General features: G+C 38.9%; 1 protein-coding gene across 8 annotated transcripts in view; it reads left to right on the forward strand.

The window, feature by feature from the left end:
• The first annotated feature begins 7,634 nt into the window (after positions 1-7,634).
• Positions 7,635-22,191, forward strand: part of MBNL3 (muscleblind like splicing regulator 3) — a 120,146-nt gene continuing 105,589 nt past the window's right edge. For 6 of the 8 annotated variants that reach the window (XM_031660759.1, XM_017954380.3, XM_021932687.2 and 3 more), the window contains exon 1: positions 8,676-8,858. The gene's annotated coding sequence lies outside the window, so the exon portion shown is untranslated. Of the gene's footprint in view, positions 7,878-8,675; positions 8,859-22,191 lie in introns of those variants that run through there. The other 2 variants (XM_017954382.2, XM_009198269.4) reach the window with 2 other exon arrangements.

Below are 22,191 nucleotides of genomic sequence, written 5' to 3' on the forward strand. Positions count from 1 at the left end.
TCAAGGTCACACCGCTACCAAGTGAACCCATGAAGTGTGGCTCCAGGATCTACGCCCTTAATCACTATCCTATCTCTATCAGTGTCTCAGGTTCAAGTCTCCTTTTCCTTCATAGAATTAGCAGATATATCAGACACAACAATTGGCTCATAGAGAGTCATCATTAAGGCACACACTCTAATCCCATAGCCGGGGTATTGCAGCCATGCCCCGTGTTTGGCAGAGCAGAAACAGGCCACTGACCTGGCACTCTGACCTTGCTCATAGGAGCTTAAGCTACTCTGAGGTTGATATCACCCTCTTCCCTTCTATGCTGCACAAGGTTGACAAGGGACTGCCTCTCAAGCCCTCCTTCTCCCACTCCATTCTATCCCAAAAAAGGAAGGAATGCTCAGCCCTGGGGGTTGCTCTGTAGGTTTGACAAAGAACAGCTGAAGTATGACTAATCCTATTTTCTAAAAGTAAAAGGATGATTCTCCAAACTAACCCTCCAGTATGACCAGAGGTAAGCCAATCTCTTCTCAAGCTAACGTGCATGCTATGCCTCCAAATCTGCAATACCTTCCACATTCTCTCACTAATGGAGCACTTACTGTGTGTCAGGTACTGTGTTAAATGCTTTCAAAACCTTGCCATATATTAATCCTACAATATATACTTCAAAAAGACACTAGTATTATCTTCATTTTATTTGTGAGGAAGCTGAGAGAGAATAACTTGCCCAAGGTCACTGTACTACCAATAGCTATTTTTTAGCTTCTTGACCATTCTCTGCATTTGTGCATTGCCATTCAGTTTTATCTCAGGTTCCATGATTAAAGGCACCCATTCATACTGATACTACGTTCACAATACCTTGAATGCCAAATACGAGATCACAATTATTGCATCAACATGTCTCATGAGAGTTAAAAGCATGTTTTAGCATAATTAAGAGGTAGATAGTTGAAAACACAAAAATTGGCATAGCAGGGTTTCCTGTACATACACATGTAAATCTTTCATGTTTATGTTCACTGTTCTTCCTGTGATGATAAATCTAATGGAATTATGATATGTAGTATTTTCCACTTGACATAGTTTAGGGCCTTGAAGAAGCTTTTGATTTGGCCTTGCCCATGCATAAACAATTAAAAGACAATTCAATTTGAGTGCCCTTTATAACAGAATTTAAAAATAATGAATTCAGTTCACTTTAAAAATGAACAAAAGCAATGTTTTATTCAACAGATAAAACAAATAAAATACATTCCTGTTCCATATTTTAACCATTCCAAGAATAGAGGCAGAAAAGAAAGCTAAGAAGGATAAAAGGGGGAAAAATGTGTAGTATCCGGGGTGACAGAAGAAAAAAAGAAATATAGTTGGAATAGGGAGAAATGAAGAAAGAGACAAAGTGCCAGAAAAAAATATTCATAGAAGGTAAAATAACAGATGTTGAGAGATGCAGAGAAACAGAAAAAGAAATGGTACAAGGTGACATAAATAGAAGTAGTTCATTAGAAATAGAGGTCTGATTCTCCCATTGAATTATTTATTTCTCCAATTCAGTAATGTTTTGTTAGACAGAACGCCAAAATAATAAAATAAATAAAACAATATCCCCATTTTATTTTTTTAAAAGCAAATGAATATGACTGGATGCAATCAATGTGAAAAATATAATTTTGCATTTTAATCTTTTATTAATATTATTTTATGCAATTTTCTTGGTTTTTATTACAGAATGAGTATATAGTAAATAGTTTAAGCATTCTACTATTTTTAATATTTAGGTTATTTTAAGGATTATTTTTGTATTCAAACTAAGGTTGCTTTTTTTCTTCATTTGAATTATTGGTTTAGGATAACTTGCAGGATTAGAATCCCTGGGTCCAAGACTATGAACATTTTTATAATTCTTGACTCTTTTTGCAATGCTATTAGCAACTTGAATGAGTCTTTTCTTCCAGAGTCTGTATAGTATTGGGTTTTGTAAACTGTTAGTTTGGGCAGTTGAATTAATATCAAATGGTGCCTCCTACTTTGAACTATATATATTTCTTTTAGCGTGATGATGTTCTTTGACCATTTGTCCCTTGGGATCTTGGGGACCTTCTAAATTTGTAGTACTTCTGAACACACTTTAGATGATATTAATTTATCTCTGACATTCCTAGCATTTCCACCATTTAATCTCAGTTTTGATCCTGATTTTACATTGTTGTATTATGCTGTACTCTCTGACCAGTCTTTGTAATGTTTTCTATTATTTCAAAACTTTAAAAAATCCCTATAGTTGATTTAAATAGTCTAGTCTCATGGTTAGTCTATTCCTTCTAGTTTTTAAATTTTTCTTTAAATATTTAAGCATTTAGCATATGTAGAAAGAATTGTTATATATGGTAAGAGATAAAAGCTTATGTTAATTCCTCTCCATATCCATGACCAGTTACCCCACGTGAATTTATTAAATAATGAGTGTTTTCCCTATTGTTTAGTTATGCTTTGTACATCAAACATTCAATTCTTACATTTACTAGGGCTTTTCCTTGGTCTCGAGGTCCCATTTACTGATTTTTTGATTTGCATCAGAATTCTGCTATTTTAACTAGTGTTAGCTTATAATACATTCTAGTATTTGGGAATTGTTTTAGACTTTTGCTTTTCTAGGACAGTCGTATACAATTGTTAATGTATCATTTTTGAGATAATGGATATCTTCATTTGAATTGTCTACATTTATAAATCGACCTGTGAAGAAGTGTCATCTTCATACTGTTGGTCATTACATTCAGAACACAGTATGACTTTACATTTATTCAAATTTTTCTTCATTTCTGCCATTAAGGTTTTATATTATTTCTTTTTCTCACAACTCTTCTGTATATTGACTTACTTCCAAATATTTTAATGATTTTGCTTTTTATTTTATTTATTTAGAGACAAGGTCTTGCTCTGTTGCCCAGGCTGAAGTGCAGCGTTGCAATCATGGCTCAATGCAGCCTCAAGAACTCTAATAATGTCTAATCTCTTTCAGTTAATTCTGAGGATTTTCTAGGTATACAACAATATTGTCTAAACATTTTCTATCTTTGATTTTTAGGGTATTGAAAATACTCTGCATGATATTATAATGGTAGATAATGTCATTATACGTTTGTCCAAACTCATAGAATTTTTTACACCAACAGTGAATTCTAATGTAAACTGTTCATTGCATGATAATTATGTGTCAATGTAGGCTCATCAATTGGATGTTAATAATTGGAGAGGTTGTGCATGTGTTGGGGCCAGGCTATATGAGAAATCTCTTCACCTGTCAATTGGACTGTGGACCTAAAACTGATTTTAAAAAATAGTCTTAATTTAAAAATTCTCCATAGTTTCTTCCTTTACAATATTTACTTCTAATCTATTTTTATATCTTATTGCCAGATCAAAGATTCCTCAGAAACACTAGACTTATAAATGATTAAAACACTTATTTTAGTCCAGCTTTTTGGAAAATAATGTTTTATCAATAGGTAGGTGGTTAGTTCTTTGTTTTTCGAGTACACATTTTTTATTATGTCAGAGACATAGTTCATTATTCCTGATGTTAACCATAAACAGGAGTTAGATTTTATTAAATGCTTTTTTGGCATTTACTGGGATAATCATATATTTTTCAATATATTGATAGTTGTTGAAATTATCTTTACATTTCTGGGATAAACAATACTTGATCAAGACAAAGTTATTTTAATACATGTCTCTATTGTATTTGTAGAATTTTTGTTAAAATGCCCACATCAATGAGAGGTAGTGTGGCATACTATATGGAGCAAGTGTTTGAGTTTAAATCCAATTGGACCTCACAGCAGCTTTATTCAGTACTGTGCAGTAGTTAAAACATGAGCCCTGTCATCAGAGAAAAATAGTGCAGAATCCTAGTTCTGCTACCTAATAACTTTTTTACTTTGGGCAAGTCTCAGTTTTTCTGTTTTTATGGGGACATAAAAGTAATTACCTTATAAGGATTGTTATGAGAATTAAATGAGTTAATTTGTGAAAAATACTTAGTACAGTGCCTAGAGTAGTTCTACATTAAATGATTACTGTTAGAATTATTGTATTCCTAAATGAGACTAGGGCTTGCATTTCTTTTTTATATCATGCTTCCATTTTTGAATTATTCTTACCTTTTCGTATCATTTTATCTGTATCATTCTTAGCACATTTCCCTCTGAGGGCAATTTTAAGAAATATACTATACTTTTCAATAATCAAGGATAATTTGTATAATATGTTCTTAAAAGGCTTGGAAGAGAATTCACCTTGTAAATCCATCAGGCCCAGGTGCGCTTTGAAGGATTTTTTAAAATATATTTGTCCTGTTTTCTTCTGTATTTATTAGAATATGTCCAAATAATTCTGACAATTTTGTCCATGTGAAAAAAAAACACTGAGTTTCAGAAATTTTCTTTGCAACCTGAGAATTGTTGATCAATTTGTTATCTATGCTTGCAATTGTTTCTGCATTCAACTAGTTACTAAATTGCCTTATAGTTTCTTCTGTAAGAATACAGTCTATAACATTTTACAGAGGGGTTACCTTGGAAGCCAACATTTACTTGATTGTTTAAACCTTTTTCCCATTTATTTAGTAGGAACCTTTGTGTTGAACCCCAAAGTCCAAATTCCCAACTCTGAATGAAAAAGACTCTTCAAGAATGAATGAATAATCAGTGTCTTTAGCTCCTGAACCACCCTTAAATGGCCAGAGGCTTCTCTATGGAATTACCACAAATACTGCTGTGGGGCTGGAGCCTGTGGAGCCATCGCTAGAACACAGCAGTAGCAAATAATACTATTGTTGATAGGCCAGTGAGAATAATTACACAAGTTCAAAACAGAAAAGAGATGTTTGACCTTTTGTCCATAGCACAGCCTTGCCCATATGTCCAGTAGTACACGTTGACTGTCTGTTTCAAAGAATAATGAATGAGTTATGTGGCTTAGCAGAGGAGTAAAAGGATAATTCTGATAGAATATGCTGAAAGTTCAAAAACTTCTCAAGACCCTGGTTCACTGATACACGCATGAGTTTAACTTTTCACCTATCCGATCTCTCTAAAAACACAGCAACATTTGTTTGGTGGTGGAGTACAATAATCCTTTTATTAAACCATTATATAACTTTTACAATTCTTTCCTGCATCAAAGTTAATTATATTTATTGGAAGAACATGCTACTTGAGAGGTTACTACATCCTTACCCAGAATCCTAGCCTTAACATTTGTGTAAGTGTCCATCTCAAGTGTTAAGACCTAGTTAGAGCACAGAAAGCATGTCCCCTAGGTTTGTTGAAACATTTGCTTACACACCTGCATTTGACTGGCTAGGAGAGAAGGACGGGACTACTTCTTTCTTCTTCTTCTTTTTCTTCTTTTTCTTCCTTCTTCCTTCTTCTTCTTCAGCCTGGAACTTAATTTTTCAATCCGAGTTACAAGACACTGACTTTTGAAGATCCGTCAGGATAGTGGTTCTCAGATGATCTCAAAACGCAATGGGGAAACAGGCATATGTATTCCGAGCCTATAATGCACATACAATATTGTAAGAATTCATCTTGCGTATCAGTCACTACACGATCCTATTTTTCCTGGGTCATGCCACCAATTATGCCTAAAGAGAAGAACAGAAGAGAAAATGTTGGCTAGCTCTAACCACTCTACGAAAATGGAAAGAAAGTAATTCCAAGGTGAGTCCGCCCCAGAGAGCAAATGGGCCTTTTTAAAATGCTGAGGGGAGGGACTAGCAATTTCTTCGGGCCTTTGACAACATTCCCCAGTGGCCTAGTGGCATGGAAATTTGCCTAGCTTCATTTGTGGAGGTCACGCCACCCTGGATAAAAGGAAGGCAGTTTACCAGGCTAAAATTTGTTTATAAGGTTTCTTTCCCCTCCAGTATGGGAAAGAAAATACTAAAGTATCATCTGCAATTTTCACTGGCCAGAAATTAAGAGCAACAGACAATGTTGAAGCTACAGTATCCCAAGAAATAGCAAATTGACCTATTTATGCCTTAAATTTAAGATAAAACAATTATTTCAGCAATTCAATAAGATTGAGCCAGTTTTTGTGTTATTAGCAAAACCCCGAATGTCCCACAGGAGATGTGGCTTGCAATGGTGGACAGAGGTAAGAGAACGGGTGTTGACCCAAGTTATGTTTAATATAAAGACTCCTTTGTTGACTCGCTGTGATAACAGTTCCTCATTTGTTAGATTATTGGGTATAAAGTTATGTAATTCAGCCATGCCCTTCTCTCTAGCTGACTGTGGTAGCCAACACTGCCTACTTTTTGCTGTGGTAGATCTTGGACTGCCAAAGCCACTTCCTGTATGTCAGACACATTTGACTTTTACCACAGTTCAGGCAATTCGGCAAATTTGAAGGAAGGTGGGAAGAGGTGGTTAGGAATTAGAGTCTTTTCCCCCTTTTCTCAAATAACTGGAAACTCCTACTCTCTTGACTCATGCTAGGTTTCTACCCAGTATAACAAAGTATCGGACACCATCCCTGCGCATTGTCCCAATGACTTTCACAATACTTGCCAAACACCATGGGGTATTTTCTCAATTATTTGAAGGGTAGTTTGTACCCAGTCTTCTCCTCCCAACAATTACCACCCTACTCTATTATCTTGCACTTAACAAACGGATTGATTTCTTGCCTAAAATTAGCTGGAGAATTCTATTTGGATCAGTCCATCAGAATTAAAAAGTGTAATTAGCCTGAGAATTCACTCCACTTTTCAACCTAACTGCTGCTTAAATATCTCCTGCAATGTTTCGCACTTTGTGCAGAGCATGTAGAACTCTGTCTCTGGGTGAAGCAGTTGATTACAGGAAAGCAGCCATGAATTGCTATGAGCTTGTCACTGACGATCCTGCATATGTGTGCGTTATCAACTACAATTGTCTTCGTAAAATTAAATAAAAGCACGCATTTATTATTGTGGGGCTCCAATTACGGGACAGCTGGTGCTCCTATTACACTTGCATTAAATCGAAACTTGTAATTTCCCTGTGCAGATGCACACTTTTTAATCAAGATATAAAACTGCATTTGCTTTGTCCATCTTCCAAAGTATCTGGAACCTTACCTCAGGGTTCCTCTTTTCCTGCAAACTCCGTGGAAGAAGGGGAACAGATTGCACTGATCAGCATTTCCCTGCCTGAAATTCTTAGAGGGAAATAAAGGATTGGGGCATTTATGAAAGATAAAACCCCCAAGAAGGCAGCTGGTGAGTATGAATGTATTTATTTAGCCTGTAGTGAGTGGACATATTTATCGACTAAGATCAATTTTGAAAGGACCCATTTCGCCTCTCACCTGTCTGGGAAGTGTCTATGAGCGTCCCGCTGTGAACCACCCTGCCTTTCTCACTGGTACTTCAGTTCCTGAAGCGCCAGAAACTTTGCACCCCCACCCCACCCCCGCCTCTGGGGATGTGTGCCTGCTCCGTTTGTTTTCGCTTTTGTAAAATCTGAGCGTTATGATTTGTCCCCCTTTCCCTTCCTAATGAAATGACAAAGGGTCTGTGCAGCGGGGGCTGGGCTGCCGGGTTTGGGGGCGAGGCGCCACACCCCCTGAGAATAAAGCCCGCGCTGCGCTCTCGGAGAACCAGGCACGAGTGAGCGAAACACACAAAGAATATATTTCGCGACGAAACAGCGCCCTACAGGAAGAAAGTGCCCGCACTCTGAGCGTGAGCCGGAGCGCGACTTTTTGGCGCTCTTTGGGAGCAGCGAGAGGGAGGCGGAGGCCAGAGAGTCCGGGGTGGGCGCGGGAGCCCGGGCGGCCCGTGGCCAAATTCCCGTCTGTCCCACAGCGGCGCGCGGAGCCAGGTGAGGTTGGCGGCAGCACTGGTGACGCGGGGCGCGCCGCGCTACCTGGCCGGGCGGGGCGGGGCCGGGCGGCCGCGTGCGCCGCTTCCGAGTCCGGCGCTCCGGATGCCCGCGCGCGGCTCCGCTGGCCGGCGGAGTTTCGCGGGAGTTTCCGTTTTGGCGCCTAAAGCCCCTCGCCGGCGCCGTTTCCCTCCGCGTGCCGCGTGTGTCCGGAGCTGGACGCACGGAGCCGCGGCCCTGGCCCGGGCTGCCCGGGATCGGCGGGGCTGCGCGAGGGGACGTCTGGCGTCCGGCGAAGGGCACTGGCCCGGGAGGAGGGCACGCCTTTCGCAAAGGCCGGGCGGGGTTGGGACCGGGTTGCTATGGTGGCTGCGAGCCCGGGCGGGAGCCCCACGCCCGGCCTCCGCGAGGGAGCTGGGGCTCTACGAGGTGTGCTCCGAGTGGACTGAACCAAGAGCCTGGGAGGAGCGGGGAGGGCCAGTCCGTGGCCTCGTCCCCTCCCCCAACAGCCCGCCGGCCGGCCCCGGGAAGGGGCCCCGAGGAGCCCAGAAAAGAAAGTATTCTGGCCCCTGGAATCGAAAGGAGTCTTGCAAAAAGCACCAAAGGGTCAAGGGGGCAGAAGGGAGAGGGGGATCCGTCGCCTCCGTCCGAGAGTCCGCGTGCGCGTGTCTGTAGACTTGACATTTTATACCCCAGAGCGGCCGACTTGGAGCCGGGTTGCGAGTCCCAGCCCTTAAGTTCTGGAGGTGGGGCGGGCTTTAATTTGCTTATATCTAATGATTTCAGGAACCTCGCTTTAAAATGGCGGCATTCAGTATGCACCCCTGCTAAAGGCTCTCCCGGCACCGGGGCCACCTAGCGCAGCGCTGCTTTTGCTTCTGCCGCTAACAGATGGCATGTGCCGCTGTCGCTGCCGCTGCCCCTGCTGCTGCCGCTGAGAGCAGGGCCCCTTAGCCTCTGGGTTTGCGCTAGCAGCGTAAGGTAAGGCTGGAGATGAACTGGGATTTGTAAGCGAGGCTGCTTTCCTAGGACTCCGAGGAAATAATGCCTTTTACACTTCATTTTACAAAATAGCAAATAGAAGGAAAAGTCATCCTGCAACTTTGTTGCGATTTTAGAGCTTTGACCATTTTCCTCCTCCTTTCCTCCTGTTTCTTCTTTCTCTTCCTCCTCCTCTTCTCTTCCTCCCCTTTCTTCCTTCTTTTTTTTTTTCTGCTTTCTTCTATCTTTTTAATTTAAAGGAACTTCTTACATGGCATATCATCAGCAAATGCTTTTTAACAACTAATTTCCCCATTTTCACGCGATATCGTGAGCAGTGCCACAGCTTCCTTGCAGAACCTTGTCTCTTCCTGCCCTGAGTCAACACATTTGGGCAGCTCGCTTTTACTACTGGGGTTTGAAGGGCATGAGAGTAGATTTTAGGAGACTATTAAAAAGGGAACTTTAGTTTTTAACACTCACACAATAAGCTTTTATGGTAAGAAAACGAAATTAAACTCAGACAAGTAATGAAAGTTGACATTTAAGTGATTCATTGTTGTAGTTTCGTAATTAGGGTAATAGACCTACTGTGTGTTTTTCTGAGCAATCTTAGATAGCTAGCTAGCTAGCTAGATGAGAGATAAAACAGAAAAATTGATTGTGGCTCTAATTCAAGTAATATGTTTCAAAAGAGTTATTTTCTCCTAGATGTTCTTACATCGTTGGTAAATTGAGCTGGGATCCCCACAGCCTCTCCGTCTTCGTGGGTAGACTTCATGGGAAAGAATCAATTAAAACAAAACTTGCAAGATTTAATTTTGAAATGATTGGTACATTTTTATTAAGCGGACTCCCTGCTTTAGTGAATAAACGTTTGGGTGATTACCGATATAATGTTTGGGAAACATTGTTGGTATGTGGGAATGACTAAACATCCTTGCTTGATACAATTTATCTGAATTTTGTTTTGTTTTGTTTCCCCCTCCAATGAAAGGTAAGTAGACAATGAGGCTTATCAGACACCTTGGATTTTTCCTGATTATATTCTCATTTTCTCCTTGGCCCATGAAAATCTAGTCCTGAATAACTACTTTTTAAAGTAATTTTTAACTTCTTTCTAATGTGCGATACTTTTGGGGGATGCTTTCATATTTACCAACACTTCTTCAAATATAACCTAAAATGGGCTTCTGCCCACAGCTTAGCTGATAATATTCTATCTCTGTTCACTTCTTACTTCTCCCAAAGCAGGTAGAAACTACTTGGTTGGCAGACACTCTGCTACTAAATTTAGCAAGTGTGTGGAAAGGGAGAAAAATATTATTTTGCACTTATTAAAGCATGGTGCAGTTTTCTGCCCAGGTGCTATAGTCTACCTAGAACCAGTCAAACTGTTTACAATGGAATTTACTGTACAACAAATTTTCAGCAATTTTTCATAGTATTCTTGAGAGAAGTATATGGGGCAATTCATTGCTTCATGTCTAGAATGAGAGTTCCTGCAGGTAGAGCAATAAAGCCTTGCATTTTGGTAAAGGGAGGATGAGAAAAAGCAACTTCTCCCATTTTTAGTGATTATGGACTTAGATCCCAGTTCAGTACTGTTTGCTTCCGGATGTGCTGCCTTGCTGCTAAAAGACTTCGGACCAAATGCATCCTTAAAAAAAAAAAAAAAAAGTGAAAATACTAAACCTTGAGGCTAGAATAGATAAGCTAAACTGGTGTCAGAGAAATTAGGAGGAAATTTTGCCAGTTAACACTCTGCTGCCTCATACAGTGATGAGATTGGAGACCTTATATGAAAACATAAGTGAAAGAGTTTGTTAAAAAAAAAAATGTTTTGAGAGATAATTGATATAGTGCTGGGCTAGAGGTGGTGACTGCATGTTTTGCTCTACTTCCAAGAGCTACTTCATTTCTCTAATTTCCTCTGCTACGTTAAGCAATTGTAATGACTCCCAGGACTATTATAAAGTACCTTTTTTTCCTCAACTGTCCACTTCAGGCATTTCACAACAGCTGCTTTTTATGATTATGAGCTGGTGGCAAAGTACCTTTGGTATTCTCTTGCACCTACCCTCTACCTAAATAATGCTTTGCACAAACTAGGTGCTTAATAAATGTTACATTAAAAAGAAAAATAAATAGCTTATAAACTCACAGTGGAATGGATTTTGGGTACAGCTTTTAATTTAAACGGAAGGCATTTTTGTGCACTTACAAGAACCTAAACATTCAAGGAAGATTAGAATGTACATTCCCCTAGTTGTCTGTATTGTATTTGCTTCTAAAGGGTTCTCTTGCCTCTCATTGTACTTCCAGGCACTTGCATGCTTCATGCTTTTGACCAGTAGGTGTATTATTATCTCTCCAGCTTCACTGTGATACTTCCCAGTAATCACAGCAGCTTGGGAATAAAAAAGGTTTTGTCTTTTGAGTGACTGTATAGTACCACACATGCTGGAACAGTGACAGTCTCTTGACTGTTGTGCAGATGTTGACAGTATAGTTTAGTACAGTTTTGTTCTCTACCCAGCTGCCTTTATGTGTGAGGGAGGAGGGGAGGGAATGGTGTGAGAAGCTCTAAAATGATGAAGATTTCTATTGATAACATTTTACTTTTATTCTGCTTATAGTACAATAAATTCAGGAAGGTGGCAGACTTTTTCTGTTTTCAAATAAATAATGTTGCCTGATAGGCTTCTAAACAGATTGGGGCATAGCTGACAGTACATAAGTTATAGTACATTTTTAACAAGTAATTTCATCCTGTAATTAAAGTTAGACAATTGTCATTGCCATGTTAACACTATCAAGTGTCTGTAAGAGCATGAAGGCTACACTCACCTTTACTTCATCAAGGTTCTTCTATGCTGTTGAGTTTTCTTATGACATTGCCTACTAGGCAGAACAGATGGATTTTTCCTCATTCAAATGTATGTGATATCAAGAAAATGGAAATCAGAAGTTGTGTTTGTGGGATTTTTCTGCCTTTCTCTAGGAGAGATATAGCTCTCACTTCAAATATAGAAAGAAACCCAAGCCTCAGCTAAAATGAGATGGACACTTTTCCTGAAAGAGAAGAAACTGTGTCTGGGAGCAAGTTGTTTAACTGTCAATTAAACAATCAGTAAACAAACATAAATTATGACTGAAAGAAAGCAATTAGATCTTTAATAATGTGGGCTTTTAGGTCTTAAGGATACCAGATGGTTCCATGACATTCTGTTCTTTCTAAATGGTTATCTGTTGCCTCAAGATAGCCAAATGACAGTGTTGGAAAGGCAACTTTGAGAATTAGGATAAATAAGGTATCAGTTGTCTTATTGGATATTAATAACATCCACATGACCTGAAAGGGTTAACAAAATATTTTTTTTCAGATCATTCTAGTAAAAATGCATTATTAACTCATCATTTAGATCTGCTTGGTATTAGATTGAGTGACATTGTTTTTAAAAGATTGATGGGGAAAACAATACAATCTGAGAAGTAGGACCTTACCATTTTTATTTGAGAAATAACAGGACTTCCAAATTGCCTGGGCACACAAACACGTACGTGAGTGTGCAAATTAGTGGTCAGTTCAAAACAGTATACAGATGTGCATTGCTTTCTCACTGGAAGATTACAGAAAATACCTATTTTTACAGCATTCCTTCAATTCTAAGAATGAAAGAAAAAAGGTTCACTGTAAACTATAATAAATATTTGATATAGTGGTGTCTTTCTGAGGCTCAGGAAAAGAGCCAGGGCTCTGAATGTTCAACTCCAGGCAGTTAACTTTCAGTCAAGCCTCCTTTTATTCTTGCTTCCTCTTGAGTTCTGAGAGAGGTTTTGCGCAAAAAACAAGAGGAAGCAAGAATAAAAGGAGGCTTGATTTAAATGTGTGTGTGTGTGTGTGTGTGTGTGTTCTCCCTTTGTATGTGTATGGTGATTTTCTAGAAGCCCAAGCATAGGACTCAACTTGACATGCTTCCTGAAATATTATGTTGACTCTCAAGTTTTACTTGCATCAACATTAAGTTGGCTCATGAGGAAAAGAAATGATTTGTTTTCTGATTTGAGGCAGGAGTTTGTTTTGTGCCCGGTGAGTGAACTTGAAGGGCTTAGAAAGAAAGGGCCTCCCATTGAGAAAAGGCAACCTGGACAGAAATGCAGGGGGTTGGCAGTAGAGACTAGAGGTCATTTGATCTCTTTAAGCCATGGGAGCATCCTGGAGTCTGATAGTTGGCTGGATTTTGTTTTCAATTTAGGATCATTCAAATTAGCTTAAAATTGTCCACATTGGATTCTTTGAATCCTGAGCTTCTTGGCATTGCCTTCAACTGGTGTGGAAAATTGGGAAAGGTTCCTTCAGGCTTACTCAGGTTTCCTTGAATGTACCAGTAACTATTCACTAAGCAGAGGTTATTGGGTCTTTTTACCTCATATCCCTAATGCCTGGTAAATAGTAGGTTCTCAGTAAAAGTTTGTTAAATAAATGAAAGACTAGATTAATCTTTCTAACTTGTTTTTGCATGTTATGAACATTCTTCCTTATAGCATTATTTCTGTTTTTTATTGACAAAAGAAAAATCAACACCAATAAGCAGACTGAACACTAGATTGAATGACTGTTCTGTTAGAGGCCACAGTAGCAACTCAAGTCCAGGGAGATGCAAGCAATGCAGGTTTAGGGCTGAGACCTTGAGGACTGGCCTGAAAGCCAGCTGCTACTTTTCTTTCACCTGTAGTTGCATTTAGAATACCTCCCCCACATCCCAGGGATATCAGTCTTCATTACAAAGAAATGTTTACATAGAAACAGTTTTTTAACTGTTTCACCAGATTAAAAATAAGAAAAAAAAATCAGAAATACTGTGACTCTGATGCCTCCCGTCATGTATAGTTTAGGAAGTGATGAAGTTACAGACAAAATCCAAAAAGGACACTGGGAGCTGTCTCATTTTCAGTCAGATGTTGATTGCCCATTTAGAGACTGGATTTGCATAGGTTTTTACTTACCAAGATACAGGTATGAATAGTGCCTTTTTTTATTGCGTCCAGAAAGCAAAGTCCACACAGTAGAAGAGACAAGAGCTGTCATTTCAGATCCACCACAATCATCTTTTGTGCCCAGAGGATAATCAGTCTTTAGGTTCAGCGCTTGCAGTTTCTCCTTATGTGGCAGTACAAAGTAACCAAACAACAGGTTGTGTTGGAGAGTGGTGTGGGAGGGGTGGTCTATTAGCAAAATGAGAGAGTGAAAGAGCCAGACAGCTAGCATTTCACCTTTTGTTTTGTAGTACTCAGCTTCTATGCGGGAAAGCAAAACAACACAAAACAAAAGCACGCTGTAGAATATTAACTGGACATATATCTCATGAAATAATTCCTTACTTAATTTACCAATAGGGAAAATGAGATTGTCACAATATATAATATTAAGGTGGTTGCTTTAAGGTTGGATTCATATACTATACACTGGTTTTTCTGAATTCCATTTAAAATATGTAATGACAAATTCAACAAGACCCATGGCACAGAGGTGGGGGATCACATTTAACCTCAGTACCCAAGTGAAGAGTTTGTATTCGTCCTCTGAAAAGTAGGCGCTTGATAATGGCCCAGTTGGGGGTGCTGTTTTGTTAAAGGGTACATTGATATTTTAAAAACTGTTTGCTGTCTGTGATCCATGAGGATCCCGAAGAAAGAATGGGGGCATTTCTTTCAGAAGTGATTTTGAGAAAATTTTAAACTCCCAACTCCTTTATGTCAGCATTTTCCCCCAAATAATTGGACATGAAGAGAAACCTTATTAGCTCACCCAGATACATGAAGCGAAACATAGTACATGTTATAGAGTTACATTTTATATTTAAGGACTTCCAAATAAAATAATTAGGGAGGGACTGGGGTACCATGCCTGTGTAATCTGATATGTTTCATGAATGCCTATAGCAGCGGCCTCAGCTGCAGACAGAGGCTGTGTCAATATGCATTCTTTTGGCTTTCTGAAGTCAGGGTCAAGGCCAGACTCAGATTGACAGGCTCCCCAAGGGAGGCCCTTTTTTGAGAAAGACCTTGGATTTTGGCGGGACTTTTTTGTGATGTACTTTATATGTTTACATTTGTTAAATTAACATTGTAATGCAAATGAAAATATAGGGTCAAAATACATAGCCTGAACTGGAGATAGTGTTAAACATCTGCATCTGAGGCAATTTGTGAATTCAAGACCTTAGGTAAATGGTCATCACGACATTTAGTCATCATGACATCAGAACCAGGGAGGAGACCAGTATGAGCAGTGAAGGGCTTTATGTCCGCCTCTAAACTTCAGTTCAGGGTATGTCCCACTCACCATAGAAGATGAGTTGAGGCCGGGCGCGGTGGCTCAAGCCTGTAATCCCAGCACTTTGGGAGGCCGAGACGGGCGGATCACGAGGTCGGGAGATCGAGACCATCCTGGCTAACACGGTGAAACCCCGTCTCTACTAAAAAAATACAAAAAACTAGCCGGGCGACATGGCGGGCGCCTGTAGTCCCAGCTACTCGGGAGGCTGAGGCAGGAGAATGGCGTGAACCCAGGAGGCGGAGCTTGCAGTGAGCTGAGATCCGGCCACTGCACTCCAGCCTGGGCGGCAGAGCGAGACTCCGTCTCAAAAAAAAAAAAAAAAAAAGATGAGTTGAAAATCAGTGTCACCCATCTAAATGAGGAGGAAGGGCTAAAACCTGTGGATTGACCAGAGGGAGGGTCTGGGAGTTCTTTTTACAAATTTATATGTATATTTTAAATTGACACTTAATAATTGTAATATTTATGGGGTAGAGTGTGATATTTCAATACATGCATACAACGTGTAATGATCAAATCGGTATTTGGCGTATCCATCACCTCAAACATTTGTCATTTCTTTGTGTTGGGAACTTTCAAAATCCTCTCTTCTAGCTATTTGAAAACATAAACTAAATTGTTGTTATTGTCACCCCACAGTGCTATAAAACACTACAGTTTATTCTTCCTATGTAGCTATAGTTTTGTGTCCATTAACCAGCCTTTGGATATTCCCCCACCCCCACCCTTCCCAGGCTCTAGTTACCAATGTTTTACTCACTGCTTCTATGAGATCAACTCTTTCAGCTTCCACATATGAGTGAGAACATGCAGTATTTGTATTTCTGTGCCTGGTTTATTTCATGTAACATGATGTCCTCCAGGTTCATCCATGTTTTGGTGGGACTTCTGACTGACTCGCAAGTTGCCCCTCTTCCCCATGTTTAATAACCTGGTTTTGCTGGGGAATTCATTTATATACACTGAGATTCAGTGCAGCAACAATACCAGGGCAGAATGCTTTTGCTTTGTTACCGAAACTCCCCCTCCAAAGCTCTTTTGTGATCGAAAAGTTGATAGGCTAGAAAGACGTGTCCTAAGGCTTGGCATTTCACAGTGCTGAAAAAAAGACCAGACTGCCTCCGTATTTTGTGAAGAGTGTGATCATCATCATCATCACATCATCATAAAAGGATCTAAAATGTGATTTGATTTAGAGAACTCTCATACATGCACATACTTTGAACTTGCACAAGTAATTTTGTGGGATGATGATGATGATGATGATGATGATGAGAGAAACCTCTAAGAAGCTAGTTTTCTGGGATATAGTAGTTTCCAGCTCTGTCACTTACTAATCAGGCATATGAAAATTGTGGTTCTGAATATTTATCCTAAATTAACAGGAAACAGGCAACCTAAGATCTGATTTTAAATGCTTTTACAAATATGGGCTTTTATTCCAATATTCATTATAATGCAGTGGTTCAAGTGACTGAATCTGTAACCTGTGTTAAGTGAATGTTTTTTGGAGAAAAGTTACATTTTTCACTTTCAAGCCTAGATCATATAATAGGCCTCCTTGTTGCCTTGTGTCTATCCCCAAAGAAATCTCTGTAATATTTTTAGCCATCTAAGAAAACAGTTCAGACAGAGGCACTCAGAAACGGTGACAAGCAATGACAGGAAATGCTGGTTGCACTGGGCTCCTTCATAAGTTAGTGAGGCCACAGCTGGCTGATTTGCTTTTAACTTCCTGTTTGGGGGCTATTTGAGTCAAAAGTAGCTGTGTTTTCCATATAGAGTTTTTTTTTTTTCTTTATTCTGTAAGGCCACAATAAATCTGTCACTGGGCTGCATGTTTTGTATATTTTATGAACTGTATCATGTGGTTTGAGTTTAATTTGGAAGGCAGTGCTTTTACAATCAAGGTCCCTCCCCACCCCACCCCCCCCCCCACACGTGCAGCTTTGTGGTCTGGGATTGCATGGGCCTTCGAAAGTTTATGGCTTTATTTACACAATAGTGATTGCTGAGGAGGGCATTTCCTGCCAGCTAATGACTGGTTGGAAGGACCAACAGTCCAAATCCACGGAGAGAGGACCATTCATTAAATGCCAGGAAGCGACCAGGCTGCTTTTCTCATGAAGTAGTGGGGAGAAAGTGAAACCACATTCTGCCCTTTGAAGAGCCCAGAGCACCATGGGCAGAGCTGGGTATGGATGTGGTGCCTCTTCATTCATTTGGAGAATGGAGCTGCTTTTCCTAACAGGGACGAACTACTTATTTCCCATAGGTTGCCAAATTGGGCCTTCGATGGGAGGGCATTTCCTATAGGTAGATGGTCCAATAGAGACTGGCCAAATAAAGTCGAAGGCCCTGAACTTGCCATTAACGTCTGACCGATAATTCTTAACTCAGAGCTGTTACAGGTACTTGAAAAACCTTTAAGATCACATGATTGAGTTTCCTAATTGGTTGAATAACTGATCATTAGTAAAGTGGACAAAAACTTGGAAAGGAATGGAAAGAACGGTTTGTTTTCAAGGTCAGTCTAGCAGGTTACAGCTATTTTACTTTGATCTCCTAATATAATGAAGGTAAATAATATACATGAAGAGTGCTTTGCCTTTTGTGGAAGTACCATTGAGAGCTGTAATAGTGATCATGTAACCCATGACATTTCCAGGAAACAGTTTTGTCCTCGGTATAATTCTTGCCTGCTATAAAGCAGCTGAGGTGTGAAGAGTTTGGCATTGATTTAGAGCAAAAACAGAATAAGATCGAGGCTGGGTTCACATCCAGGAATCCCTGACTTCCTGGCCTGCCCTTCACTCCCTTAGCTTCCTAAGCCTTCACTTTGCCAAAAAGTTAAATGTTTATAAAAGACAAACATCTGTTCTGAGTTCTTTGGTAGGTACCTCCATATAAAGGAGGCTATGTGACCGGCCTCCCCCCACCCCCACAACTCCTCCAACTCCACGACTTGGCTTGGTCCTTTACCTTGAAATTTAAATTTCTTTCATATCTTCCAAATTTGGTGGGGGGATGGCAGGGGTGGGCTGAATCTCTGAAATAGAGGCAATCATTGATGGCCAGACACCTGCATTTCTTCATGGGATTGAGTAATCTGTTACATGCAGAACAAACCAAATATTAAGTTTCATTTTTGAGTCTGGCAAATGTCATTACATGCTTTTTAAATATTTAGTAATCCAGGGATTGCTGGTCATTACCAGTTCACAAAAGTGAAAGGGTTTTCTGAAGTTTAAAATGTTCCACAAATAAACCGTATACTCATTACTGTTGTTATTAGATGATGCCCAGAGCAGATTTATAAACAAAAAAGTGGCTGATAAATGAAAATATATATATTTCAAAACATGATTTTAATTTTTGAACATTTTTGAGTTTGAATGTTAAGATACACTGAAATTTTGAAAACTCAAAGACAGTATTTGATTTAGAAACTAGTTTGGACTAAGAACAAATAAAGTTTTTTTAAGTAGATTGGCCTGAATATTTACACACATTTATAATTAGCAAAACAGCTGCATGTATGTATGTATGTATGTATGTATGTATGTATGTATGTATTTTTTATTTTTGGAGTTGGAGTCTCACTCTTTCACCCAGGCTAGAATGCAGTGGTACAATCTCAGCTCACTGCAACCTCTGCCTCCTAGGTTCAAGCAATTCTCCTGCCTCAGCCTCCCAAGTAGCTGGGATTATGGGCGCCCGCCACATACCAGGATAATTTTTGTATTTTTAGTAGAGATTGGGTTTCACCATGTTGGCCAGGCTGGTCTTGAACTCCTGCCTCAGGTGACCTGCCTGCTTTGGCCTCCCAAAGTGCTAGGATTACAGGCGTGAACCACCATGCCCAGCCTGGACTTTATTATTTTGTTTAGCAAAACCTTTTTTTATAGGTAATCTAAAATATATATTTCAAGCTGATTCAGGTTCAGTTATCACAATCTGAAGTAGTGGTGTCAAAATTAATATAGGTTTACTCTACTGTATTTGGAGCCAACAGCATTACCTTGTGGTATTAGAAAAGCCTATTTATTCTATCATTGTAGTTTTCAAGTGGTAGGCAACAACTCATTAATGCATAATGAAATCCATTTAGTAGGTTGTGACTAGCATTTCTATTAAACAGAATTGCATTAAATAGTAAGAAAATATCAACATGTGTCATGTAGTAAGATTAGATATTTTGGGGCAGACTTATTTCAAATTCATGCACATATTACTGAGTTAGGATGTAAAGTGTGTTTCTTACTATTTGTTGCTATCAGAAAGGTTTAAAAGTCAGTATTTTAGTGGATCTTATTTCTGTGTCAGAAATATTTTTCCTCTTTTTTTCTGACGGGAAGATGGTCAAGGGATGCTGAGGGCTTTGGTGATAACATACCTAGTGCTGTTGGTTCAGTACCCTGATAGTTATGTGTCTGCTTTTCAAACTGAACAGTAAGATATTGCTATAGATGTGCTATAAGATTTAATGTCCAAGGTATTGTGCAATCCTGAAGGCAGAAACTTTATATATTATGTATTTACTAAGTGGTATTGCCAGAACATTAGGACACTGAAAATAAAACTATCTGGGAACAAAAGCCAAAAAAGGATGTTTAACAACAACAACAACAAAATGACAACTAAAAATCTTGGGACAATTGGGTGTGAGGTGCTTCGAATGGCAAAATAATTATCCAAAAATTTTAAATGTTGGAAGAAACTCCAGCTCATTTTACTGAGTTAAATATAAGTTACAGGGCTCAAAAATTGTTTTTGATTTTCATAAACCAAAAATGGGCACAGCAAGAGAGAATGTATTTGCAAGAACAAAACAAGCTGATTCATAAATAAATATAAATGTTTGTGCTGGAAAAAAACTGCTGGTGTCTATTTTTTCTGCAGTGAACAAAGGCACATTTTAAAATGAATTTTAAAATTGTAGATGAGGCATAAGCTGAAAATCTGTTAAATATACCTAAAATATTAATGGGAGTGATTACAGAAATAAAGAAGAAAATAGCCACATACTCTTCCTATCACTTTTTTTGTACTAATGAGTATTGAGCTTAGTAGTAGGAAAAAATAAGATGTACTCACATGAACAGATAGGAGATTAACTACTGAATGCAACCCATTAGGAGAATGGAATCATCCTTAGAAGTCTGGCCAATTTGCATATTCCTTAGAATTAAATAATTGTCAGGGGGAGGAAAATATTGCCTTCTGAGGGTACTATTGCATCTCCAGTAGGATCATGAGGAGTTTGTCTTCACCCTCACCTCTCCTGCAGTTCCCTCCTGTTGTCATTAAATCTCTTTCTGCCTGGGACATACTAAATTCATTTCCCAAAGGTCTCTTCCTGTGGACAACCTTCAGACCCTTAAAGCACTGTTGCTTCCTCAGCTTTGCGACTTGACATGCAATAAGGCTTTATAGATATTTAAATGTTAAACTGAAGTTACTGCTCTGAAAATATAATGTCAGCTTTTTATGAGTTAGTGACTAAACTCTTTGTCATTGTGAGTTTGTATCTCCCTCCTCAGATATAGTACATTTAAATATTAAGAATAGGAAAAGATTTACACATCTTCTGATTGTGTAATTAGCAATCAGTTTATGACATGAGATGTAAAACAAATTAAGGACCATAATAAAAGGTTACATCATCACCAACAAAACCCGTTATATACATTATTCTGTTTATGACGATAAAAACTAAAAAATGTTGAAGGATGAAATTGCATACACTCTCTGATCCTGGGAGTTAAATGTTTTAATTCTTCCTTATTCTGATGTTAAAGTTTTTTAGAAAGCAGTAATACATATTTTGGGGGATTATAGGATACCTTTGCCTATAAGCATCTATTTCACTGTAAACATTTATAGAGTAGTATAGAGTCAGTTCAAGAAGGTGTGGGGGGTTTGAGTGTGAGTTATTCAGGATTTTCAGCTGTAACAAGCATGTAGTTGATTGTTTTAGGCAAACAAAATTAGCCTTTGTTTTGGGTGTCAGCTACCTTTTTCACGTTAGCCTTTTGGGATTTTTTGTTATGGGATGCTTGACAAATTAATAGTGATAAGCAAAAGCTCTGTGAGAGGGAGTGCTCAAGCCAACTAAACACCAACTTATCATTCATTTCATGCAGCATTCTAACTTTCATCAGGCTGTCTGGGAAATATTATGACGTGTTATGTAATATTACATTTGAAACTTTAAGGTATACACGGAACTCAAGACCTTTGACAGGTGAGTTTGTTTTGTTTATTGTGAGTGGAAATTTCCTTCAGTAGGCAATGAGACTGTCAAGGCAAACTTTCTTGTAGAATGGAGGAGGAGGAAGGAAGGAGAGAAAGAGCTGCACGGTTTCCTAACATTTTGTTTGGGGAATTCCTTATACCACATTCCTCATTTTCATCAAATCCAAAAGAAGGTTGAAATGCTATATTGCTGTTAGCAGAGTTTTCCCTAAACTAGTAAGTGAGGGAAACCCCTTGTTCCCAAGAATTGCAACCATTAACACTCTCAGGAAGCCTGCAATGATTTGGACATAAGGAAAACAAAATATATATACCTTCTATGTACTCACAACATTTTTTAAAAAATAAAAATAAATATAATCATGTTGGGAAAAAAAAACTTGATCATCTCGGATCCAGGAGAGGAGTCCTGGCTCATATTATTCCTCATGTTGAATAATCATTAAAACAGAAGAAAATAAAACCCCCTTGAAATGGCAGGTTTTTTAAGTGAAAATAAGTAAGGTTTCCTTGGATTCCTATAAGGAGACTCTTGTGAAGCACTCATCCAGACTTCTGAGAGTTTATGCTTTTTGCTTTCTAGAGCAGGAAAGACTTAAGAAATAGGAAGTCAGAAAATACAGTAAAAATCTATGGCTTCTGTGCTGTTAAGGGTCCCTTTCTGATTGGCGTGGTGCGAATAATGGTATAGAATTTAACTATGTAAGATGTTAGAGGCCTGAGACTTCCCTT

Source organism: Papio anubis, chromosome X (assembly GCF_008728515.1).
Source record: "Papio anubis isolate 15944 chromosome X, Panubis1.0, whole genome shotgun sequence".
In the NCBI taxonomy this organism is placed as follows: Eukaryota; Metazoa; Chordata; class Mammalia; order Primates; family Cercopithecidae; genus Papio; species Papio anubis.